Genomic DNA, 24,229 nt, shown 5'->3' on the forward strand with positions numbered 1-24,229 from the left:
TGCCACAAACCCTGCCCACACTGGGCTCGAAGGGTGTGGCAGCTGCATAGCAGCAGATGATGTCAGAAGGTGTAAAGGCAGCAAGCACTACAGGATCCTTGTTGAGGCACACCCAGCGTCAGACATAATGTCTGAGTGCTGGGGAAGCTCAAGAATGCCCCTTGCTGTGAGTGTTGCTGCTGCTAGTTCACTTCCGTTGCACTCTCCTGGACAGTTCTGTAATCAACTGACTTGGTCTGTTTCTAAATGGCTTGACCCAGGGGATTTTGTTCCAGGTCTCATGTTGAGAATTTACTGCATTTGCATTATTTTCATCACTACTCTATACTAATTCCTTTATCACAGGAATTGGATGCTCACTTTTATTTTGTCTCAACATTAGATGTATCACTTGGCATATACCATTCTATAGATAATAATTTAAATCATAACAGACTAATGCTTAATTTATATTCCGTTGTCTTATTTTTATCTTTTATCCTAGATGAAAAACATTGAAAACAAAGTATTTTAAATTTCAATCTTTATTTTTTATCTTATATCAATGTGAAGATATAACTATTTAAAAGCAAAACAAGATCCAACAGTTTTGATTTATCACTGAACTTGGTGAACTTTTGCACTGTCACTGCACACCTGAGGAAACAAGACACAACTTAAGATGACATAAAACACTGTCCTTTTAAACAAAAGCAGTAAGCAACAATTCAGACTCATTAAACCAACAACATGGGTCTTTCTGTAGATTATTTCATCACTATATGTAACCAAACAAAAATGAATTTATATCAAAAATTTTTGAGCAAGTTTACTGTCCCTTACGCCGAAATACTGACTATCATAAGCCTGGGTCTCTCTACCAGTCCTAAAATAGAAATAGTTCATATTTTTATGTACTGTTTATAATTGACTAAAGCTTGACTGAGTACATGTCGGTCACGAATGTTTAACAATAGAAAAAATATTTGAGAATTCAAGTGCTGTATTAGGAGATGGTATTATGATGGTACATGCAAAAATGAAAGTCTCTAAATCTAATGTTCTCTGATTAAGTTGAGCCTAGCAAATGTGTAAGGTAATGTGCGAGTCACTATGTCAAGGTTACGAACAGTAAAAAAAATACGTACAGTATTTCAATCTAATAAGAATACAGGAGTACTGTAGCACCTATTAACTAATGCTCAAGCAATGGATTCAAATTAGATTGTTTACTTTTGGTAAGAGTATTGTAGACAAAAGCAACAAACTATAGTTTTGACAGATGCACGAGTGTGAATGGTTGTATGAGATGGATCTGCCAGATGCACAAGTGTGAATGGTTGTGTGAGATGGTTCTGCCAAGCATGGGACAGTAGGCTTACTATAGTGCCCACTAATGCTTTTCCATTAGTGCTTATTTTTATATCAGAATTAATAACTGGTCTGTCAGTAGTTGTAGAAAATTGGAATTAACAATTATAGGCAGGAGCTTCCTGGTAGCATAACCAGTAGGCCTGCCACAGAGCACTGTTCTTGTGTTCAGAAAAGGGATTACAGTTTATATATCTCAGCTATTCAAGAATATTAATGAATAAGTCAATCACCTGCTTCTTGCCAAGACAACTGTCTTCAGAATCACAAAATCACAATGTATACTTACACACAAAGTATTTGAACTAAAATTCTTTGATAATGCAATAAGACAATCACCAACTGTCTTGGGATAATGTAATGCAAGACCCCATACATAGTAAAACAAATAGTAGCCTGTTCTCATCTGTAATGTCACTTCCTGACATCTCCTCACAAGTGTAAAGAACAAGGAACTAAGTGGGCAACTTAGAGGCTAGTGTCCCAGCCACTGCCTAACAACAAAGAGAGAGTTTGTTGCTGTCCATATTTTTTACTATACCAAAGGAAGCAATTTTTATGTTTCAAGGGTTATAAAGCCACTTTTTCTAGCACTGTGAGTTGCATTAACATATACAGTACAATGAGGACTGATAACTGGTTGCAATAATGTAATATCTAAAATAAAAATTACATTGAGAAATTTGAATTTATAGGACAGGTGGCAGTGAAAAAAAAAAGCCTTGCACGAACAGCCAGAACTTACAGGTAAGGCAGGCATAAGCAGCTTATGATCTTGCAAGTCCTTCCTCTTCAGGGCTAATCCTGCATCATCAACCCATTCCTAACTTCTTGTGAGAGTCAACTTTCAGGAGCTTGATCTGATGCAGAGCCTCAAGTTTTGAGTAGCCAAGTTCATCACAGTTATTTGCTAACAAGCACAGAAGAACCTAGTGACTGTTACAGAAGGAAAAAAATGGTGTCAAAGTAATGTTATACAATGTTCAATTATCAAGTCTTATACTGTTAATGATGACAAAGGTTTACACACAACAAGGATGCAAATTTACAACAGAAACTGGCAAATAATGATGCTTTTATTCACTGCAAATTAAAGGGAAAATGAAGGCAGAAACACTGGTAAAATAATGGAAGAGAGTATGTAGTGAATAGAGGGCAGAAGAATTGATCCCAAAATACAATGAATACAACAGGTTTTCCCCCAAAAAATCTTTTTTTTTTTTAATAAAAATCTGAGAAAATCATCTTCAATATTTTTCCTGTTTCATGGAACTATGAAGTTTCTTTTTTTTTTTTTTTTTAATAATCTTATGTATGTTACATCTCTTATCTTGCTGAAGGCCTGTTCCTTCTTTTCTTTGAAAAACATCTTTCAGCACTGGTAACCATTTCAGTTTTTAATTTTTTTCTAACTTGTCCACATGTTTTTACAAGTGCAGACAACACCATTGCTGCATCTTCAAATTTTGGCTGAATGTATGTTGTTAAACAGTTCCTTCAACATGTGCAACTACACTTGGTGGGCACTTTTTAGGTATACTTGTTCCCACTTTATATAGGTACGCCTGCTTGTTAATGCAAGTAGCCAATCATGTGGCAACAGCACCATTCCTGATAGCATGCAAACATGGTCAAGAGGTTCAGTTGTTCAAACCATTTGGATTCGGGAAGAAATGTGACAAGTGACTGGAATAAATGTTGGTGCCAGAGTACCTCTAGCAGAGAATGATGTGAAAAAAACACCCAGTGAGCAGTAGTTCTGTGAGTAAAAATGCATTGCTAATGAGAGGTCAGAGGAGAATGGCCAAACTAGATCAAGCTAACAAAGGAAACAGTAATTTAAATAACAATGCATTCAGTGTATGTAAAATATCTCTGAACACAAAACACATTGAACTTGAAGTGGATGGGCTACAGCAGCAGAAGAAGTCCACACTGGGTTCTACTCCTGTCAGCTAAAAACAGGAAACTGAGGCTACAGTAGGCAAAGGCTCACCAAAAATGGACAGCTGAAGATTGGAAAAGCACCACCTGGTCTGATGAAACCACAATTTCTGCTGCAACATGCAGAAGGAAAGGTCAGCATTTGGTATACACATTTGGATGTGGTACAATGAGAGTTTAGAAGCATGAATTTCCAGCCGTCAAATCCACAATAACTGCACGATGCTATTACGTCAACATAGACAAGAATTTAAGGTATGTTTCCAGCACCCTGCTGAATCCATGCCATGAAGAATTCTGGGGGGGAAAAGTGGGCCTTACCCAGTACTAGAAGGGTGTACCTAACAGTGTCCACTGAATGTATGTGCACATTTGTGTACACCTGGAGATGACTGAAGAGGGTTTTCGGGGTCAATGCCCCCATAGCCCGGATTGAGAGAATGGTGTGTAGGAAATAAATCTTAGGTTTGATATGTTACTGAAGTACAAGTAAAGCAATATCTAGGAAAGGATTCATTGTTGGAGTTGGTAAGTGCAGATGGTGATGGTGTACCTAGGCAGATTAGAATTGTACCACGTGTCTGCAAATCTGCAAAAAGCAGCTAAAGAAAGTGAGTTTTTAGCAGTCTTCAGAGAAAGTTAAGAAAATTAAACCTGTCTCATTCATTTTAGCTCAACCACAATTGGACATTAAGAAAGAGGTCCTGAGGGAGCATGTATAGATGATAGTTTCTCTCCTTCCCTTGCACAGTCTACATCACTGAGCAACAAGATTCAGCCAAGTGATTCTTATAGTCCTGCGATAAGACACGTTTGTGCAGGAAGTGAATCTGACTTAAAAATAGTCAACTAAAAAACTATTATAAATAAATTACTTGTGTAAAGCCTTCAGAGCTTCCTGGAGTCCACAAGAAAGATCATCAGTCATAAGAGCTTGTGTTAGCACTTCCATGGAGTCACTGACCCCTATAGGAACACCTACATCTGAAAATTGAAGTGTAACATAATGATAAATATTTTACACATTGAAATCTGAATAATTCTACTGCTCACAGCCTGAATATAGTAAGCACTAGATTTGATAAACCACAGAACGGGTGGATTTTGAATCCATGGGGAGCGAGTTATGAGCTCAAACCCCACCTGTTCCCGGTTTGTTTACAATTGTGGTTTTACAATTTTGTGAGACTGGATTTAAATGGATTAATAGGGGGAGTACGTGGCCGTAAATGACACTTGTGGTGAATAGAGACGAGAATTTTGAAATACAGTGGAACCTCGGTTGTCGAACGGACTAGCTGTCAAACAAATCAGTTTTCGAACAAGGAATTCGGTTGTTGTTTTCATACGTGGTCTTGGTTGTCAGCCAACAATGCTTGGATCACGTAATCACCAGAGTCCACACAGTGGGTTTCAGTCAGTATAGTGACTAACACGGGTGCAGTAAACATCTCTTGAACTCTTGCTATGTATCTTGTAAAGGTAATGAAACCAAAAGTATGAACTTTAATGGAAAACTTACAGAATTACGCTATAGCGAAGTTAGCAGTCTCAGCAACATTTACGGATCGGCAATTTCACCAACTTTGAGCCCTATTTTGGGCCAATTCCATTGTTCCAGTCAATCAAACTCATAGCTATTTTGCTAGAACTCCTTTTATTCTATCGAATGGGTACAAGAAACTGCCCATTTACTTATTTCAAACTACCCAATAAAGTGATCTGAAATTACTAATTTGGCCAATTTCACACAAAATTCAAGAAAGGCCAATTTCAAAATAGGGTCCAGCATAAACAGTGTAGACATTCCTGACACTAAAATAACATTGTATCTGTTCATTAGTCAAGTCTCCAGGCCCCTGTTATATTATACTTGCTTTTCATTTTGAATTTCTATTGACACAAAAAATAGAAGATTTACTGTTATTCAAATTAATGCATAATTGTAATAATTGTATAAATAATATCAGCACATTTGTGAATGCATATTAGACCCACCAGTTGATGTGTATTGGACATGTGACAAGATTTGTTTATTCATGAACATTAGCAATAATCAAATATTTCTGCTACTTTGGGCTCAATTTCAAGCTGCTTTTAGTCTTTAAATCAATGAAAATCATCTATATTTCTGCAATATATCTTTCATTCTATCAAATGAGACCAAGAAAATGAGAATACAACCATAAATACCATATAAAAATACACTGCAAATTCGGTTATAAACCAAAAACATGGTCAGAGTTTTTTCTCATTATGCACTGTGTGCTGCAGGATTTTTTATTATAATGTGCACGCGAACCATGCAGACCCATTCTCTCACATGTAGGCCTACCAGCTTTCTCCCTCAAGATTTGAAGCCGCTAGAATTTTGCCATTAGCTCTCCGTTGACAGGTAAGAGGCAGTTAAATTTTCACTTACTGCAAAGTATTTCAGTTAAATTTTCCTTTACTGTACAGTAATTCAGTTAGATTTTCATTTAGTATTCAATTTTTACAGTTTCCATGCACTGTATAATTTTATACATTGTTTTATATAGTAGTTAGTATACAGCATTATTATTAATAAATTATAATACTGACATTTTTGGTCTGGAATAGATAAATTCTCTTTATTTTTTATGGGAAAAATTGGTTTGGTTGTTGAACCAACATCTGGAACAAATTAAGTTCTACAACCGAGGTTAAAACAAAATAGTGCCAACTTTTTATATTTATTGTGCATTACCATTATCTTTCAATAAAAAGTAATACCATCAATCCTGCATGAAGACTTGTCAAATATAGGGTGAAGTTCAGTGGTTTTCACTTGCAAAGTACAAATGAACAATTAAGATATGAGAAAATTTCATACAAGTGCACAAGGTATCTACTATGTATATAATTATTTAGGAAGGCCTCTCAGTTATTGAGGCTACTCAAGCATTTATTTTTTCACTATTAATATTTGGAGGAAAACTATAAACAGCCTATTTATAATTTAGTTTCATGTTCAACAATGATGCCCCATAAGTTTAGAGGAACAAACTTCACAAATATCAAGTCACAAGAAATCTTTCATAGCAGCTTATATTAACTAAACGCTTAAAAATACAAAAAAAGTATCCTAGAATAAACAAATTACAATCATCTCAGCTAGCCACATCAGACATGGTGAATTACAGGATGGCCTGCTGTTCAAAAAGTTATTTCTTCAAACAAGCTCATGAATTGTTTTTAATGACTGACAAGGCTTCTGAATTAAATATTACGTGCATTTCATTAAAGGCAAAAAAAAAAAAAAAAAAAAAAATTACATTTTTCTGTAAGGACACCAGCAATACAAGTATTTTATTAAGAATAACATTTCATTTGGAGACTAAGCTTCAAGTCTAGAGTAATGAGAAAGTGAGTGTATAGGTAGAGCAAGGACAAAAGAAGAGATGCAGGTAATGTTTCAGGTTAGGTATCATAGTTCACCTAGTAGTATTTGAGCTCAATATCTAACCAGATGACAACTACCTGCTTCTCTCCTCTGAGATGTACAACCCATCTCTAGACCAAACCAATGCGGTGCTGACGAAAATCACAATGGTGAACACAGACTTTATGCAGATATGGCAAGGAAACTTGTTCACCATCATTCATTAAGCTGCTGTCTTGCTAAAAGTATGCTGACATCACTCTCAGGTTGTCCTCTGAGAAGCACTGCCAACTGGCCAACTGGCTTTCCTGAATCGCTTCATGTTACCTTGTTCACACTCAATCAGCACATCCATTAAAATCTGTCACCATTCACTCCTATTTAACATATTAACATGCCTGCTGGATGCTCAAGCACTTAAAACTTAAAATTATGCACCTATTCCAAGCATATACTTTATATAAGTGTTACAATGATGGATTCAAGATTTAATTATTTCAGCTTGCTTGTAACTCAATTGAGAGCAGCCTCAGCTCACAACTGAGAGACTGGATAAGTGGAAATATTGAGCATGTTACCTTACATCTGTTGCCTCGTTCCCCTAACAGCAAGTACCAGGGTGTTACCTTGACTGTTGTGTGGTCTCATCCTGAGAGAGGATTAAAGCACCTCAATGTAAATAAGCCAGATAGTGACTGCTGGGTTATCCTGGATTAATAACTCTATGGGTTAATAATCTGAATAAAATCTTCAACCTGCAAAATCCCACAATTATGCATAGCATTTCTACAGACACGAACAAAAAGTAAAACTAATACTAAAGACAATAATCTGCATATACTGCACAATACCGCAACTGCACCAAGTGAGGGTAGTTGCACCACAACTTCCAAGTGCCCATTACAGGAGTAACTTCCAAAATATGTACTACTTTTAAAAGTGAATACAGGAAAGAGTAAGGTTATGAGGATAACAAAAAGATTAGGTGATGAAAGATTGGATATCAGATTGGAGGGAGAGAGTATGGAGGACGTGAATGTATTCAGATATTTGGCAGTGGACGTGTCAGCGGATGGGTCTATGAAAATATGGCAATTTCAAAATAAGGTCCAGAATGAACAATGCAGACATTCCTGGCTCAAAAATAACATTTTCTTTGTTCATCAGTCATGTCTCCAGGCCCTTCTGATATTACTCTTGCTTTCTATTTTGAATTTTTATTCAAGCAAAAAATAGAAGACTTACTATTATGCAGACTACTGCAATACTGTAATAATTGTATAAATAACATCAACCCATTCATGACTGCATATTAGAATGGTTAGTTGGACATTTATTTGACAATGACATCATTTGTTTACTTTTGAACATTGGCAAAAATCAAACATTTCCCCTACGTTGAGCTCCATTTCCAGGTTCTTTTTATAGTAAAATCAATCAATATGTTTTCCATTCTATCAAATGAGACCAAGAAAACGAGAATACAACCATAAGTACTATACAAAAATAGACCACAAAGTTGGCATTTTAATTAAAAAAACGGTTGGAGTTTTTTTTTCTCATTATGCACTGCGTGCTCCAGGATTTTTTTTTATATGGTGCACACTGACCACACAGACCCATTCTTTCACATGTGGGCCTACCAGCTTTCTCCTGCTTGATTTGAAGCCGCTAGAATTTATGAGTATATATACGTCAAACACGGTACCTCGTAAGACGTAAATATACGGCCGCGACAGTCAAAGGGTTAAGTGGGCTAATCTTGTCCCTAATCTTACTTCTGTATACCTGGAAGAACCCTTTTGGGTTAATCTTTGAATCCCTTGCGACTTTAGCCTCATAATCCCTTTTTGCTTTTCTTATTCCTTTCTTTACTTCTCTCTTTAATTGAATATATTGATTTCTTAATTGCCCATCCCCTGTTTTGATACGCCTATATATGCCTCTCTTTTGACCAATGAGATGTTTTAATCTATTGTTCATCCATTTGGGATCATTTTTGTTAGATCTAATTTCCCTACTCAGAACAAAAGTTGTCTGGGCAGCTAGAACTATGCTCTGAAAAACGTCATATTGGCAACCAAGATCACCTACCTGACCCATAGTCAGGACATCCCAATTTAGCCCACCCAGGTAATTTTTCAGTCCCATGAAGTCGGCCAAGCGAAAATCTGGGACAGAGATTTGATTGCAGTTATCTGGGTAATTCCATGATATATTAAAACTAAGTGATTTGTGATCACTTTCCCCAAGCTCATCATTAACCTCAAGATTATTAATTAGTGAATCTTTGTTGGCAAGAACCAAGTCAAGCATATTGTTTCCTCTAGTTGGTTCTGTCACAACCTGTTCTAAAAAGCAATCCTGAACCGTATCAAGAAAGTCGCTAGACTCAAGATTTCCAGTCATATTGTTCCAATCAATTTGTCTAAAGTTAAAATCTCCCATTATCACAACATTTTCATATCTAGATGCCTTATGAATTTCATCCCATAACAGCTTACTGCCCTCCCTATCAAGGTTTGGGGGCCTATAAATCACACCCAAAATTAATTTGTCATGTCCCTCGAGAAACTGTAGCCAAACAGATTGTGTGTTCGATGTTTCTAATCTTATATCATGTCTAAGACAACAATTTAAATTTTCTCTGACATACATGGCCACACCACCACCCTTCCTGCTGACCCTATCAGTGTGGAATAGTTTATAACCCTGTATGTTGCATTCAGAAGGCATTTCTCTATCTTTCAGGTTGAACCAGGTCTCTGTTATACCAATAATATCTATATTACCTACACTTGCAAGTAATCTTAGCTCATCTATCTTTTTTCTTCGACTCCTACTATTTGTATAGTAAACCTTAAGGGAGCTAGTCACTCGTTGCCCTCTACTATCCCTCTGTTTGTTGATCAATTGATTTGCCATTACTAGCAACTTTATTTTGAATATTGTCTTTTAAACATATCCCTGAGGTATCCCAGTAATAACTGCTGTTTTTAACCCTAATGCTGCAGCCTGATTGTTTCCCACAAACACCCATGCCTCTATAATCTATCAGTTTAAATTCCTAGACAAGTCATCAATTACCCTCTCAATTGAATTGGCTAATGCAACCACTCCATCCCCAGAGAGATGAACCCCATCCCTTGCATACATATCATGTTTGCCAAAGAATAGGTCCCAGTTATCAATGAATGGGATTGCAAGTTCCTTGCAGTACCTGTCTAGCCAGCAATTTATACCAATTGCCCTAGACATCCATTCATTGCCCACTCCTTTTCTAGGCAAGATGCTACATACGACTGGGATCCCTCCCTTAGACCTAACTACTTCTGATTTTCTTGAGGATAGACAAGGCACTCCCTTCACCCCTTGTCTGTCTTATGGGTTTTTAATAGGTCTGATTCAACTATTTTGACACCATAAACCATGACCAATCATTCATGATTATATTTTATCTGAGAAATAGAGTAAATCTTCTATTTTGTGTGATTATGAATTCAAAATGGAAGTCAAGTTTAACAGAAAGGCCTAGGGACATGATTTATAAAAAGAGGAAATGTTTTCTGACAGGAATGTATAGTTTATTTTGGATTTTTTTAAATTTTTATTTTTTTAATTTTGTGTAAAACTGGCCAAATTACTGACTTCAATGTAATGTATAAGGTAGATGAAATAACTGAATGAGCAATTTCTTGTGTTTAATTGACAGAGTGGTAGGTAAACAAGTGAAACAGCTAAGAATCTGGTTGACTGGAGAAATGGAATTGGCTTAACCCTTTTACTGTCAAGAGCCCTGATCATAAACTTGCTCTCAATGTAAAAAAATTAAAAATTAATTGCAGGTGCAATCACTAAAAGGGCTGTGATAATATGAAATGTTCTGATTGTATGCTTGGAAGCGACCGCGGTGGCTGGCTGGCTTGTAAACACTGGCCAGAAGTGGACGCGTCTCAGACGGAACGAATAGTGTTGGTCGAGTTTTTTAGCGCAAGTCGAGGCAAAATTTTTGCGTTAAAATGTATCGCTGGTCGGATTTATCGTTAATCAATGCCATTGTTGGTCAAGGGTCCACTGTAACCATAAAAATAATAAATAATCACTCTGGAGCAGTTTAAATGTCATATGTATTTTGTACAGGTTTTGTAGCTGACATTTAACACTCCAGAGTGATTGTCATTATTATTATTATTATATATAATTATTATTACACATAATTATTATTATTATTAATTTTTTTTTAACAAGTCGGCCGTCTCCCACCGAGGCAGGGTGACCCAAAAAGAAAGAAAATCAAAAGGGAACTTATGAGGTTTCTCAAATCAGTTCCTGATATTGCATGCAAGCAGCACTATATAGCCTTATTGATCAGACTGAACTGGGAGGCCTAATCTGGAGCCAACTGTCTACAGGTAAGCCCCTACAAACTAAATACAGTATGTATCATCCATTTTAGCTCAACCAGGAGGCAGTTGGAGGCAGTGGAGAAGTCCTGTCTAAGGGCAGTGTGTGGTGCAAATATTATGCAGAAAATTCAGAGTGTGGAAATTAGGAGGTGTGGAGTTAATAAAAGTATTAGTCAGAGGGCTGAAGAGGGGTTGTTGAGGTGGTTTGGTCATTCAGAAAGAATGGATCAAAGTAGAATGACATGGAGAGCATTTAAATCTGTAGGGGAAGGAAGGCGGGCTAGGGGCCGTCCTCGAAAAGGTTGGAAGGAAGGGGTAAGGGAGGTTTTGTGGGCGAGGGGCTTGGACTCCCAGCAGGCATGCGTGAGCGTGTTCTATAGGAGTGAATGGAGACGAATGGTATTTGGGACCTGACGATCTGTTGGAGTGTGAGCAGGGTAATATTGAGTGAAGGGATTCAGGGAAACCGGTTATTTTTATATAGCCGGACTTGAGTCCTGGAAATGGGAAGTACAATGCCTGTACTCTAAAGGAGGGGTTCGGGATATTGGCAGTTTGGAGGGGTATACATATATACTTCTAAACTGTTGTATTCTGGGCACCTCTGCAAAAACAGTAATTATGTGTGAGTGAGGTGAAAGAGTTGAATGATGATGAAAGTATTTTCTTTTTGGGGATTTTCTTTCTTTTTTGGGTCACCCTGCCTCGGTGGGAGACGGCCGACTTATTTTAAAAAAAAAAAAAAGGACATTAAGAAAGAGGTCCCGAGGGAGCATTTATAGAGGATAATTTCCCCTGCACAGTCTACATCATCATTGAGCAACTCGATTCAACCAAGTGATTCCAACTGCCCTATGATAAGACACGTTTGTGCAGGAAGTTAATCTCTACCTTAAAAATAGTAAATTTTTTAAAAATTAATTACCTGTCTAAAACATTCACAGCTTCATGGAGTCCATGAGCAAGACCATCAGCCTTAAGAACTTGCTTCAGCATTTCCTGGACTGAAGTATTCAAGTCCATGAGGCCACAGGAACACTAGCATCTCTGAAAATGAAAATGTTTCTGTACAGACTGAAAAATCTGTATGATTCCCTCCAAAATTGAAATATGCAGTATTCACCTGTAAATATATGTAATGAGCTGACATTCTTGAATGCAGCCATGCTTTTAACTAATACTATACCAAATTCTTAATAAAGTGTGATAAATTTCATGGCTGGCAGTAACAGCCTGGTTAATGAGGCCCCAGTCCACAGTAAGGCCTGGTCATGGACTGGGCTGTGAGGGTGCTGACCTTTCCCAAGTAGGTAGATTATACTAGGGGTATATCTTAAACATACTGACATACAGAACATTAAAAAGACTATTTTATCTTGGGTTAATCATTGTGCAGCTACCAAGATATATACAGAAACTGTACTGTACCATTTAAATCAGAAGCTATATTGAATAAATATCAAACACATGATTTGTTATACATAGCTTATGAAATCATAATACGTAACATAATTGCAAAAAACCACAGAATGGGTGGGTGTTTGAATCCATGGCAAGTGAGTCTTCAGAGGCACATGAGTTCCCCTGTCTTCTAATATCATGTTTATTTTTCCCCTATAATCTATCCTGTTCATCATTACTATCACATATGCTTTGTTTGCTTTCGTAAGGTGAAGTCTAGGATCTTTCCTTAACCCTTAAACTGTCCAAACGTTTTCTTCCCCAGCACTCCAAATATTTTGGAAATTTTTTTTTTTTTAATAAAGAGTGCATTTTTATAAATGTTATAGGATAAAATTTAGAGTCAGAACTTACCGAGATATAAGCCCACGAATTTGGCGCTAAATGATGAGGTGTCGGCAATATGGAGCACTGCCACTTGCAGGAATTATAAAGATTTATCGTTTTTTCCAATTCTTTTCTATTTTTTGTTGTTTTAATGTTATGATAATAATGTTTTTTTGCAGATCTTTTGATTTCATAGCCAATTCTTGTTTTCATAGCCAATTCTTGTTAAGACACAAATGTTTGGTACTGAATTAGTAATCACACTGTCACAAACACACATATTCACACTGATAAGATGAATTTGTACATCTGGTTCAATCACATACTATTGTTTACAAACATATACAAGGTATTTACAGGTCCCATTTATGTTTCTAGAAGTCCACCACTGTATGATACTCCATGAAGCATGGATTCATACAGAGTGCCACCCCACAATGCTGACATATGAATCGTGTCTCTTCATACTTGGGGTCACCTTGTAGTGTAAGCACACACAACACAATTCTTCTGCGAATACTTCTTCTTTGGGGTAGATGGTATCAGTGTCAGGCAGTGACAGTTAGGGATTACTTGGTTGGGCACTTTTCCCTCTGGTTGTGGGGTGACAGGTCACTGTTGGGGGGTGAAAGGTCACAGTTGTGGGGTGAAAGGTCGCTGTGGAGGGGCAGGTACAGGTGTGGTACCATACTTTTTCACTGTCTGCTTGATGACATTGAGGGTGAATTCCGCATATCATTGTCGCTTCCCAGTCTTCATTTCATACATGTTGAAGGCACTGAGCATTGCAATATCTACAAGGTGGAGAAAATACTTTCGTATAACACTCACAACCCCTACGCACACAGTCAACAAACCCTATTTGCATGTCACACTTGTCGGCAAGTCGTACATTGTTTGTCTAGTCCACGACAGCAGCTGGCTTTACAATACATGTTCACTGGTATCCCTGTTCACTTTGTCTGTTTGTATCTTCTCATTTCTGTAGATAGTTGACAGCAACATCATGATCTGTTTGTCATGCCACGTCAGTGCCATGAAGTCATTGGCATGAAACGCTTGCACTGCAGCATTAGCAATACTGCCAGTGAACCTTGGCATGTGTTTTCTATTTCCTCTCACTGTTCCACATACACCTACCATCCGACTTACGACCTGCTCTACGTACGACCACTTGACTTACGACCGTGTTTTTTATGCCAAATTTCTGGGAAATAAACAACTATTTGTGTTGTACACAGTGTTTATCCTCAACCTTACAGTATAAAATACAGTACTAACAACATTAAAAAGTAAAGTAAAACATGAAATACCAAAATAAAACAATAAAATAGTCATTACAAAAATGTTTTGTTGATATTCAGTAGTAAAGTTCGACTTACGACCATTTCGACTTACGACCGGTTTCTTGGAACCGAACTCGGTCGTAAGTCGGATGGTAGGCGTACATATGTTGATATTGTTCACACAGAGGAAATCAGCAAGCATAGGGCTTGTATGCCAGTTGTCTGTGAACAATGTATGAACCTTGCCAAGGTATGGCTCCATCATCTTGCAAACATCACCAGAAATGCCCAACATGGGCCTGGTATCATCGAGTGTATTCTTCCCTGTGTAGATTATGACATCCAACACAGTACCAGTCTCACATAACAGAGTTTTATACCAAAGCAATTATGTTTGCTTGGTATATATTGTTTGAATGGCAGCCGTCCCTTGAACAGAATCAAGGACTCATCGCCAACAATGTTCTTGAATGGATAAAAGTAGGCAGTGAATTTTTGCTTCACATACATAAACAATTCCCAGATTTTGTATAGCAGGTCATTTCTGTTGGACGTACAGTGGACCCCCGGTTAAGGAACTTTTTTCATTCCAGTAGTATGTTCAGGTGCCAGTACTGACCGAATTTTTTCCCATAAGGAATATTGTGAAGTAGATTAGTCCATTTCAGACTCCCAAACATACACGTACAAACGCACTTACATAAATACACTTACATAATTGGTCGCATTTGGAGGTGATCGTTAAGCGGGGGTCCACTGTATTCCTGTCCGAGAAGTGCAACATTTGTAGTAACAGAGTGAATCTGTTGCAGGGAAGGAGGTCCCATTCTCTCGTGTCTAAGCGACTCAGGCCTATTGTGCCAATTTTGAAGGAATGAAAAATAAAACATAGATCTACATTCGGAGCACTACCAGTGTAAATGTAGATCTACGTTTGGACAGTTTAAGGGTTAATTCATGGTATAACTTAACAAACCTTGTTTAAGGGTTAATTCATGGTATAACTTAACAAACCTTTGATGAAATTGTCAGCAAAGATTTGCTAAAGGAAAGATCCTAGACTTCACCTTATGAAAACAGACAAAGCAAATGCAATAGTAATGATGGACAAGGTACCTGAGGACATCTGGAGGTAGATTATAGGGGAAAAATAAACATATTAGAACAGAGGGAACTGAATTACCCCTTAAAACTCCAGGACAGCTGGTCCAGCAGCTCACTCACTGGCCTGGAGTTTTACGACTTGCTCACCATGGATTCAAACCCCACCCATTCCCTGAGTTATTATACACAGGGTTGAGAAGTCTAATAACATTTATTTGCAAACTTCAGATGAACAAATGAGATATCTGAGTACTTCAAAAACAGGACACTGACTCAATACCTAACTGGTTAAAAATTATCAACAATGTATACAAACCTAAATAAAAAGTTGCCTTTGCAAGACATTTGCCACAAATACTTCATGAGTTAAAATGACAAAAAATAGCCAAGCAGAAGCTAGTAATCATTCAGATCTTCCAGTAACATCTTTATTCAACAATACATTTATTATTATATTTAGGCTTAGTTTGGTTCCTAAGCTTGGGTATCTAACAACTTAAAAAAAATCACAATTTTTTTTAACATAAAATACCAACTAAATACATTAATAGAAAGTTATGACTGAATACTAGCTGCTGATGGTTCAGGCATGCATTGTAAGACAATCTCTCAAAAGTATTTATGTGCCTAATATCTCCCAAAATAATTCAGCATATGAATATGTAGCAGGCCTATTGGCTCAAGTTAGGCTGGTCCAACTCATATTCATCCATGTAATTGCCTTACCAATTCTTAAAGCTACCAAATGTTCATTTCAATGACACTGTTTGGTTAGATATTTTTAAGCACATTATTTGTATCACCTTTATGTGTGTCTTCCATTTCTACATCTCAATTCTATCCCCCCTAATTCTTTGCCTTTCTAGAGTGCACATTCAGTGCCCTCAGCCTATCCCCACTGGAAGGATTTCTGATATACAGTGGACCCCCGGTTCGTGATGCTATCGGTATCCGATAAATCCGGTAACCGATGCATTATAATCGCAAAAAATTTGCCTCGGTTCACGTTACAAAACCCGGTATGCGATGCGATTCGTATGAGATGTGTCAACGTGTGGCCTGAACTGCCCCGTGTGTGCCCGTGTTTACAAGCCAGCCAGTGTGCGCGCATCTAGGGATACATTCGGTACATTCCATATTATCCATATTATCACTTTTTTGTGCTTGTTTCTGCAAAATAAGTCACCATGGGCCCCAAGAAAGCTTCTAGTGCCAACCCTTCGAGACCAAGGGTGTTAATGACTATTGAAATGAAGAAAGAGATAATTGCAAAGTATGAAAGTGGAGTGCGTGTGTTGGAGCTGGTCAGGTTGTACAGTAAACCCCAATCAACCATCTCTACTATAGTGAGCAGGAAAACATCAATCAAGGAAGCTGTTCTTGCAAAAGGTGCAACTGCGATTACAAAACAGCGACCACAAGTGTTAGAAAATGCTGAGAGACTGTTATTGGTGTGGATAAATGAAAAACAGATAGCAGGAGATAGCATCTCTCAAGCGATCATTTGTGAAAAGGCTAGGCAGTTGCATGACGATTTGGTAAAGAAATTGCCTGCAACTAGTGGTGATGTGAGCGAATTTAAGGCCAGCAGAGGTTGGTTTGAAAGATTTAGGAATCGTAGTGGCATACATAGCGTGATTAGGCATGATGAGGCTGCCAGTTCAGACCACAAAGCGGCTGAAAAATATGTGCATGAATTCAAGGAGTACATTGGGGGTGAAGGATTGAAACCTGAACAAGTGTTTAATTAAGTGTTTAATTGTGTGTGCTGTAGAGGGCAAACACTAAGGCATGGGCCACTAGGGACTTTTTCTATGACTGGTTACACCATGCATTTTCCCCCAATGTGTAAAATTACCTAATTGAAAAGAAATTAGACCTTAAGTGCTTCCTGGTATTAGACAATACCCTGGTCATCCTACAGACTTGGCAGAGCGACTTTCTGGTGACATGAGCTTCATTAAGGTCAAGTTTTTGCCTCCTAATACCACTCCTCTCCTGCAGCCCATGGACCAGCAGGTCATTTCCAACTTCAAGAAACTGTACACAAAAGCTATGTTTGAAAGGTGCTTTGAAGTGACCACAGATACTCTATTGACTCTAAAAGAGTTTTGGAAGGATCACTTTAATATTCTCAATTGTGTAAACCTTATAGGTAAGGCATGGGAGTGACTAAGAGGACCTTGAACTCTGCCTGGAAAAAACTGTGGCCAGAATGTGTAGACAAAAGGGATTTCGAAGGGTTTAAGGCTAACCCTGAGAAGCCTATGCCAGTTGAGGAATCCACTGTGGCATTGGGGAAGTCCTTGGGATTGGAGGTTAGTGGGGAGGATGTGGAAGAGTTGACGGAGGAGGACAATGACGAACTAACCACTGATGAGCTGCTAGATCATCTTCAACAGCAAGAGGCCACACCTGAGGAAACTGCTCCGGAGAAGGGGATAGAGAAATTGAAGAAGTTGTCTACTTCAAAGATTAAGGAAATGTGTGCAATGTGGCTTAGAGTGCAAACCTTTTATGATGAAAATCACCCTCAGACAGCTACCGCAAGCTGTGTTGGCAACCTGTACAATGACACTGTTGTGAATCACTTTAGGAAAGTCATAAAGGAATGAGAGGTACAGGCCTCTATGGACAGATATGTTATGCGACACAAGTCCAGTGACTCTCAACCTGGTCCTAGTGGCATTAAAAGAAGAGGGGAAGTAACCCCAGAAAAGGACTTGCTACCTCAAGTCCTAATGGAGGGGGATTCGCCTTCTAAACGCTAACACCATCCACACTCTCCCCTCCTCCCATCCCATCAATCATCACCAGATCTTCATTAAAGGTAAGTGTCAATTATTCTATTGTTATTATTCTATTGTTATTGTTGTTACTGTAATTATTCTATTGCATTAAACTTAATATTTCATGTGGTAAAAGTTTTTTTTTCATACTTTTAGGTGTCTTGCACGGATTAATTTGATTTCCATTATTTCTTATGGGGAAAATTGATTCGCTTTCCGATAATTTTGGTTTACGATGAGCTCTCAGGAACGGATTAATATCGCGAACCGGAGGTCCACTGTATAGGATCAGCTTTGTCATCCGTCTGTGCTTTCCAACACATTTATATCCATTTTGTAATACAGAGACCAGAACTGCACAGCATAATCTAAATGGGGCCTTACCAAGGATATACAAAGTTGAAGAATAACCTAAGGATATAGCATATATACTTCTTGATATGAAAGCCAAGAATTCTACTAACTTTATTGCAAACACCTGCGCACTACTGTTTTAGCTTTAGGTTACTGCTAACCAGAGCTCTTAAATATTTTTCACATTCAGAGTGAGATCTACATTACTCAGTTTGCAAATGGGATTGTTATTCTCCTTTCCAAGACTTAGAACCATGTATTTGTCTACAGTAAACTGCATCTGCCATTTCTCCGACCACTGCGCAGACTATCCAGAACTTTCTGTTCTGCTCTAGTGTCTTCATCAGATGTAAATGACTGCCCATTTTAGTGCCATAGGTAGATTTGTTTGACACTTATTCCCCCATCTATCACTGGTAAGTGATAATTTTATTTCTTTGCAACATTCAAGGAATGCAGTAGGATACATGAAATTAGGCCAAAAGTAGACACAAAGAAAGCCACTAAATATGCAATGTATTTTAGGCAACTAATCATAAGACTTGCATGTTGCTTAAAAACTAGACACAGCATATGTACAACTTCCTGTGCAGTTAATTACAATCCTAAGTATAATAAGAAAGTTTGCAAATGACAAATGGTCAACTACAAAAGAATTACTTTTGGCTTGATGATCAATATGGACAGACTGAATAGTGGTGGTGAAAATACAGCAAGCTTATCAGAGTGGTATGTTACTTAAATTACAAAACAAATACAATGGGATAACATTGGTACTAATTATATATGGGGGTTAACCCTTTGACTGTCGCAGGCCCCTTTCTGAAATTGTCATTCTATGTCACCAAATATTCGAAAAAAAAAATTATTTTTTCTTGTGAAAATGTTAAGAATATTTTTCTTGAGTGTTTTAAGACTAAAAAAAACTTTTTGCCATCAGTACTTACTGAGATATAGAGCCGCAAAGTTTGCAGAAAGTGATGTGCGTACGGCAACAGCGGCGACTGCTGCCCACCCAGTATTCTTTTATTTACTCTAATTCAAAGGTTTCTTGCATTTTTCAATATTTTTATTTTCCAAGTAACTTATGTGGCCTGTGGGACCAATGTAAGGTGCATTGTTCAAATATACACTCATTATTTACAACACAATAAGAGAACAAACTTTATCACTATTAGTTTGTGTATACACTTTGTTTATACAAACAATACAAAACAATGTTTATTACTATTGTTCCATAATATATATACATATGTACAGTCACTAAACACGTTCCTAGAACTGCTGCAGCTTGTGGAACTCTCTGAAACATGGGTATATGCAGAGGGGCACTTGACACTCCTCACACATAAAACGAGTGTCTCTGCGTGTTTGTGGGCATTTTGTGGTATGTGTACATACATAACACCTCTTCTGAGCATTTTTCTTGGCAGTAGTAGGAGGCAGTTGTATGGGGTAGTGATCACCAGGCCTGAAACGAGATAACATGTGTGGGTAATTTCATGGGCGCTGGTCTATTGCAGGTGTTGCTCCTTGGCGCTTTGCGATTATTTGTCTGATTACTGACAAACAAAATTCACCATATTTTGGTGTTTTGTTGGTCTTCAACTTGTACATGTTATAAGCATTTAGCATAGAGATATCAACAAGATGGAAAAAAAGTTTTATATACCACTTATAACTCTTGCGTACACAGTCTGCAAACCCAATCTGCATGTCACATTTGTCCACTAAGCGCATATTGAGGTTGTAGTCCATGACAGCTGCAGGCTTTAGAATGGGTTCATTGGTCTCTCTGTTGTGCCTGCCACTGTGTGCCATTTCGTTTCGGTGAACTGATGTCAACAATGTGACATCACGTTTGTCATGCCACCGAAATGCCATGATGTCATTGGCAGCAAAGGCTTGCACCTCACCTCTGCGAGTGCCAGCGTCGAACCTTGGCATATGTTTACGATTACCACGCACTGTGCCACACACGTCTGTCAAGTTCACTTGCAAGAAATCACTGAGTAAGGGGCTTGTGTACCAGTTATCAGTAAATAACATATGCCCCTTACCAAGATATAGTTCCATCATTGTTCGAACCACATCACCAGAGATACCCAATAACTTCACGGTATCTCTCGAAGTATTACTGCCAGTGTACACAATGATATCCAAAACTAGACCACTTTTGCAGTCACACAGTACAAATAGCTTTATACCAAAGCGTTTCCTCTTGCTTGGTATATATTGCTTGAATGAGAGTATTCCTCTGAATAAAATCAAGGACTCATCAATAACAAGCTTCCTGAAGGGATAAAAATACATGCAGCACTTTTGTTTCAGGTACATAAACACATTTCTGATCATATATAACCTGTCGCTTCTGTCAGGCCTGGTTTTGTCTGAAAAGTGTAACATACATAACAGTATCAGGAAACTATTGACACCTATAATGTCATTAAAACCTGGAGTTGAAATCAGGCGTTCTGTTGCCCAGTATGTGGTGACAGCGTGCTTATACACATGTGGCATAAGCATTATTGTGGCAAAAAAACAGGTACATCTCTGCCACAGTTGTCTCCTTCCACTTGTGTAGCCGTGATTTTGGTGAGAGAATTGTATTTGCCATGGTGTAATCATAGTATGTGTTTGTTTCCCTGACAATGATGTCCGTCAGGGGTTCATCGAAGAATAACTCAAAGCAGTCCAGTTCACTAGCATTGTTCCCAAGTGGACATGATGGCTTTATTCCACTTTGTGTTTCATCAAAGTCATGGGGACTGGGAACAAGCTCGTCACCGTCCTGCCAATCCCAGATGCGGTCTGCTGGTGGGTTCTGGATATTGTACCGTCGTTGTGGTTGTGCAGGTTGTGGGAGTGTGGGGTCGGGTGAGGCTGGTTGTTGTGCAGTCAGCAGCGTGGGTAGAAGCGTGGCCCGCTGATGGTGCCACATGGGCCCTGCCACCCTCACTATCACCACCACTGCCTGCTGCCTCACTCACATCATTCATACCCATCGTAACAATATCGTCATCTTCACTATCAGGTCGTGGTGTAGGGCCACGGGATGTGCTCCCAGAGATTCTCCTTCCCCTTGGAACAACATATGAAATGCTACCAGACCGCATGCTACGTCGTACATACTGCCGCTTCACTGGGGAATATTCACCCTCACTGTCACTAGAACTGCTTTCAATGACCTTGAAATCACTATCACTATCACTATCAAATTCACTGCTAACATCTGGGTGTTGTACATGACCAAGTAGTTTCCTCTTTCGTCCTGGTACAGGCGAACGTGAACGTGAACAAGCCGGCCCAGCACCAGAGGTGGAAGGTTGTGGGTCATCTGGGTTTTCATCACTAATTATGTTATCCTGGGCACTTTTTCTGGTAACACTCACTTCAAAACCCTGGAATTCACTGTCACTGACATTTTCATCGCTGTTAGAGCTATCACTTGGGAACAAAGACCTCCAATCCGCTGAGGAGTGAGGAACTTCTTACCAAGAGGCATGGTGAAAATGAACAAACAAGATGGCGTTCCCACAATGCACCGCTGGGTCCAAGATTTTTTTCACAGGGTGCACACCGACCACTGAGACCCATTCTCTCTCATGTAGGCCTACCAGGCCTTTCCCGCTTGATTTGAAGCCGCTAGAATGTGTGCGTATAAATACGTCAGAAACATTGGCTCGTAAGACGTATTTATACGGCATAAACAGTCAAAGGGTTAAAGGAAGGCTGAAGAACAGGAATAGAACTGTATGAAAACAGGTTTTGCTTGATATAGCATATTGCTGCTAAGATTACAATAAAGAAATTAGGTGTTATTTATAATGGCTTTGAAGCAAGGACTTATAAGAACTTCAGGCAGGAAATTTCAGATTTCTGGGCCTTTTATGTACAATGAAGTTTTACATAGGTTGAATTGGATGCAGTGGATATCATAGAGGTTTTTGTCTTGTATTGTTGCAGTTATCAAGTAAGTTTCAAAGCAAGGCTTATATTATAGTTGATTGTCCTAGATAGTAAGTAGTATGAGTGCATATTATGTACATTGTTTAAATATTTGAAGAGTGGGGGAATGTGTTGTCCGGCTCTGGAATTGGGTAATCACTTGCACAGCAGCTTTTTGTTGAATTGTTAGTTTTAAGTAATTTGATACAGTAGATCCCCAGGCACAAATACCACTGGTCTAGATCTGGAGAGTTTATCTGGAGAGAGTTCCGGGGGTCAACGCCCCCGCGGCCCGGTCTGTGACCAGGCCTCCTTAGGTCAGTGTCCCAGGATGCGACCCACACCAGTCGACTAACACCCAGGTACCCATTTTACTGATGGGGAACATAGACAACAGGTGGAAAGAAACACGTCCAATGTTTCTACTCTGGCTGGGAATCGAACCCAGGCCCTCACCGTGTGAAGCAGACTGTGTAATTAATTTATTATTATTTACTGAATTCCTATAACATTCATAAAGTATTTGACAAATGAACTACTCTCAGACCTGGTCACAGAAACAATGATCCCCAGATTCAATACCAGCTCACAGATAAACAGGTGCTCCTTGACTTATGATGGAGTTATGTTCTGACAAACCCATCGTAGGTTAAAAATATTGTAAGCTGAATGTGAATATATGATAAATAAATAAGTAAATAACTACTACTGTCATTGAATAAATAAACAATTAATTACTGTAATTAATTAGCTAAATACAGTGGTACCTCGAGTTTCGAACAGCTCTCAACTCGAGCAATTATGTAAGTGTATTTTTGTAAGTGCTTTTGTAAGTGTATTTTTGGGGGTCTGAAACGGACTAATCTAAGTTACATTATTCCTCGTGGGAATAAATTCGTTCAGTATCGGCACTCGAACAGACTTCTGGAACGAATTAAGTTCATAACTCTAGGTACCACTGTACCCGGATTGAAAATTAAATAAATGAGTACAAGTTAGGGACTCGCTGCCTTCATGCTGGGTAATTATCTTAAGTTCCATCTCCAAAGTAATTGCTTTTGCACCATTGTAAACTCAAAATAAGCTGAGAAGCCTCTGTAACTGCAACAAGTAATTTTTTAGATTTCAAGGGATTTCAACTCACTGATGGATTTGTAAGATTTTTTCACTGAACAGCATCAGAAATACACATGACATAGTATATTATGTAATTATACAACAAGGAGAAAATACTTATTACCAGTGAGGATTTTTTTGTTCAGATATTTTCAGCATGTTCTATACAGTACTGCGTGTTGGTGCATGAAAGTGTAAATAAATAATGAAGAATGGTTGTGGGGCATATTTTCACCTCCACCTGAGGTCCATTTCTACAGATACAAAGGAATAGAGAGAGACTAGGTAATTAAAAGAGTAGGAAGAGCGTGTGGTGCCTTGGCAGACATGTGCAGCATCACCTTGTGAGAGTGGAGGAGCTTCCTGGGTCCTGAAGAACATGATGACATCTATCAATAGGTTGCCATTCTTTGGGATGTGAAGGTGTTTATATTACCTCTCATGTTCAGCTGTCCTTATATGAGTGTGTGTCTATAGTTGTATCATAAAGTGCTTTTAATTACCACAACAAAAGATTGGATCAACATTACAAATGATCTACTGTCTACATGACTCACGAAATCGTAATGACACGATTGCAAACAAACCATACCCCGGCCGGGATTGAACCCGCGGTCAGAGAGTCTCAAACCTCCAGCCCGTCGCGTTAGCCACTAGACCAGCTAGCTGGTCTAGTGGCTGGGGTATGGTTTGATCTACTGTCCCATGCTAAACTGGTCCTGTCCTTCACACTCAAGTTGG

At 38.5% G+C, this 24,229-nt stretch overlaps 1 protein-coding gene across 5 annotated transcripts in view; it reads right to left on the reverse strand.

Moving 5' to 3' along the window:
• Positions 1-615: 615 nt before the first annotated feature.
• LOC128703819 (uncharacterized) overlaps positions 616-24,229 on the reverse strand; it is a 186,633-nt gene continuing 163,019 nt past the window's right edge. For 4 of the 5 annotated variants that reach the window (XR_011394471.1, XR_011394468.1, XR_011394470.1 and 1 more), the window contains 3 exons: positions 4,170-4,278; positions 2,096-2,286; positions 816-865 (listed from right to left, as the gene is read on the reverse strand). The gene's annotated coding sequence lies outside the window, so the exon portion shown is untranslated. Of the gene's footprint in view, positions 637-815; positions 866-2,095; positions 2,287-4,169; positions 4,279-24,229 lie in introns of those variants that run through there. The other variant, XR_011394469.1, reaches the window with a different exon arrangement.

The sequence above is a fragment of the Cherax quadricarinatus genome, chromosome 87 (genome assembly GCF_038502225.1).
Source record: "Cherax quadricarinatus isolate ZL_2023a chromosome 87, ASM3850222v1, whole genome shotgun sequence".
Lineage (NCBI taxonomy): Eukaryota > Metazoa > Arthropoda > Malacostraca > Decapoda > Parastacidae > Cherax > Cherax quadricarinatus.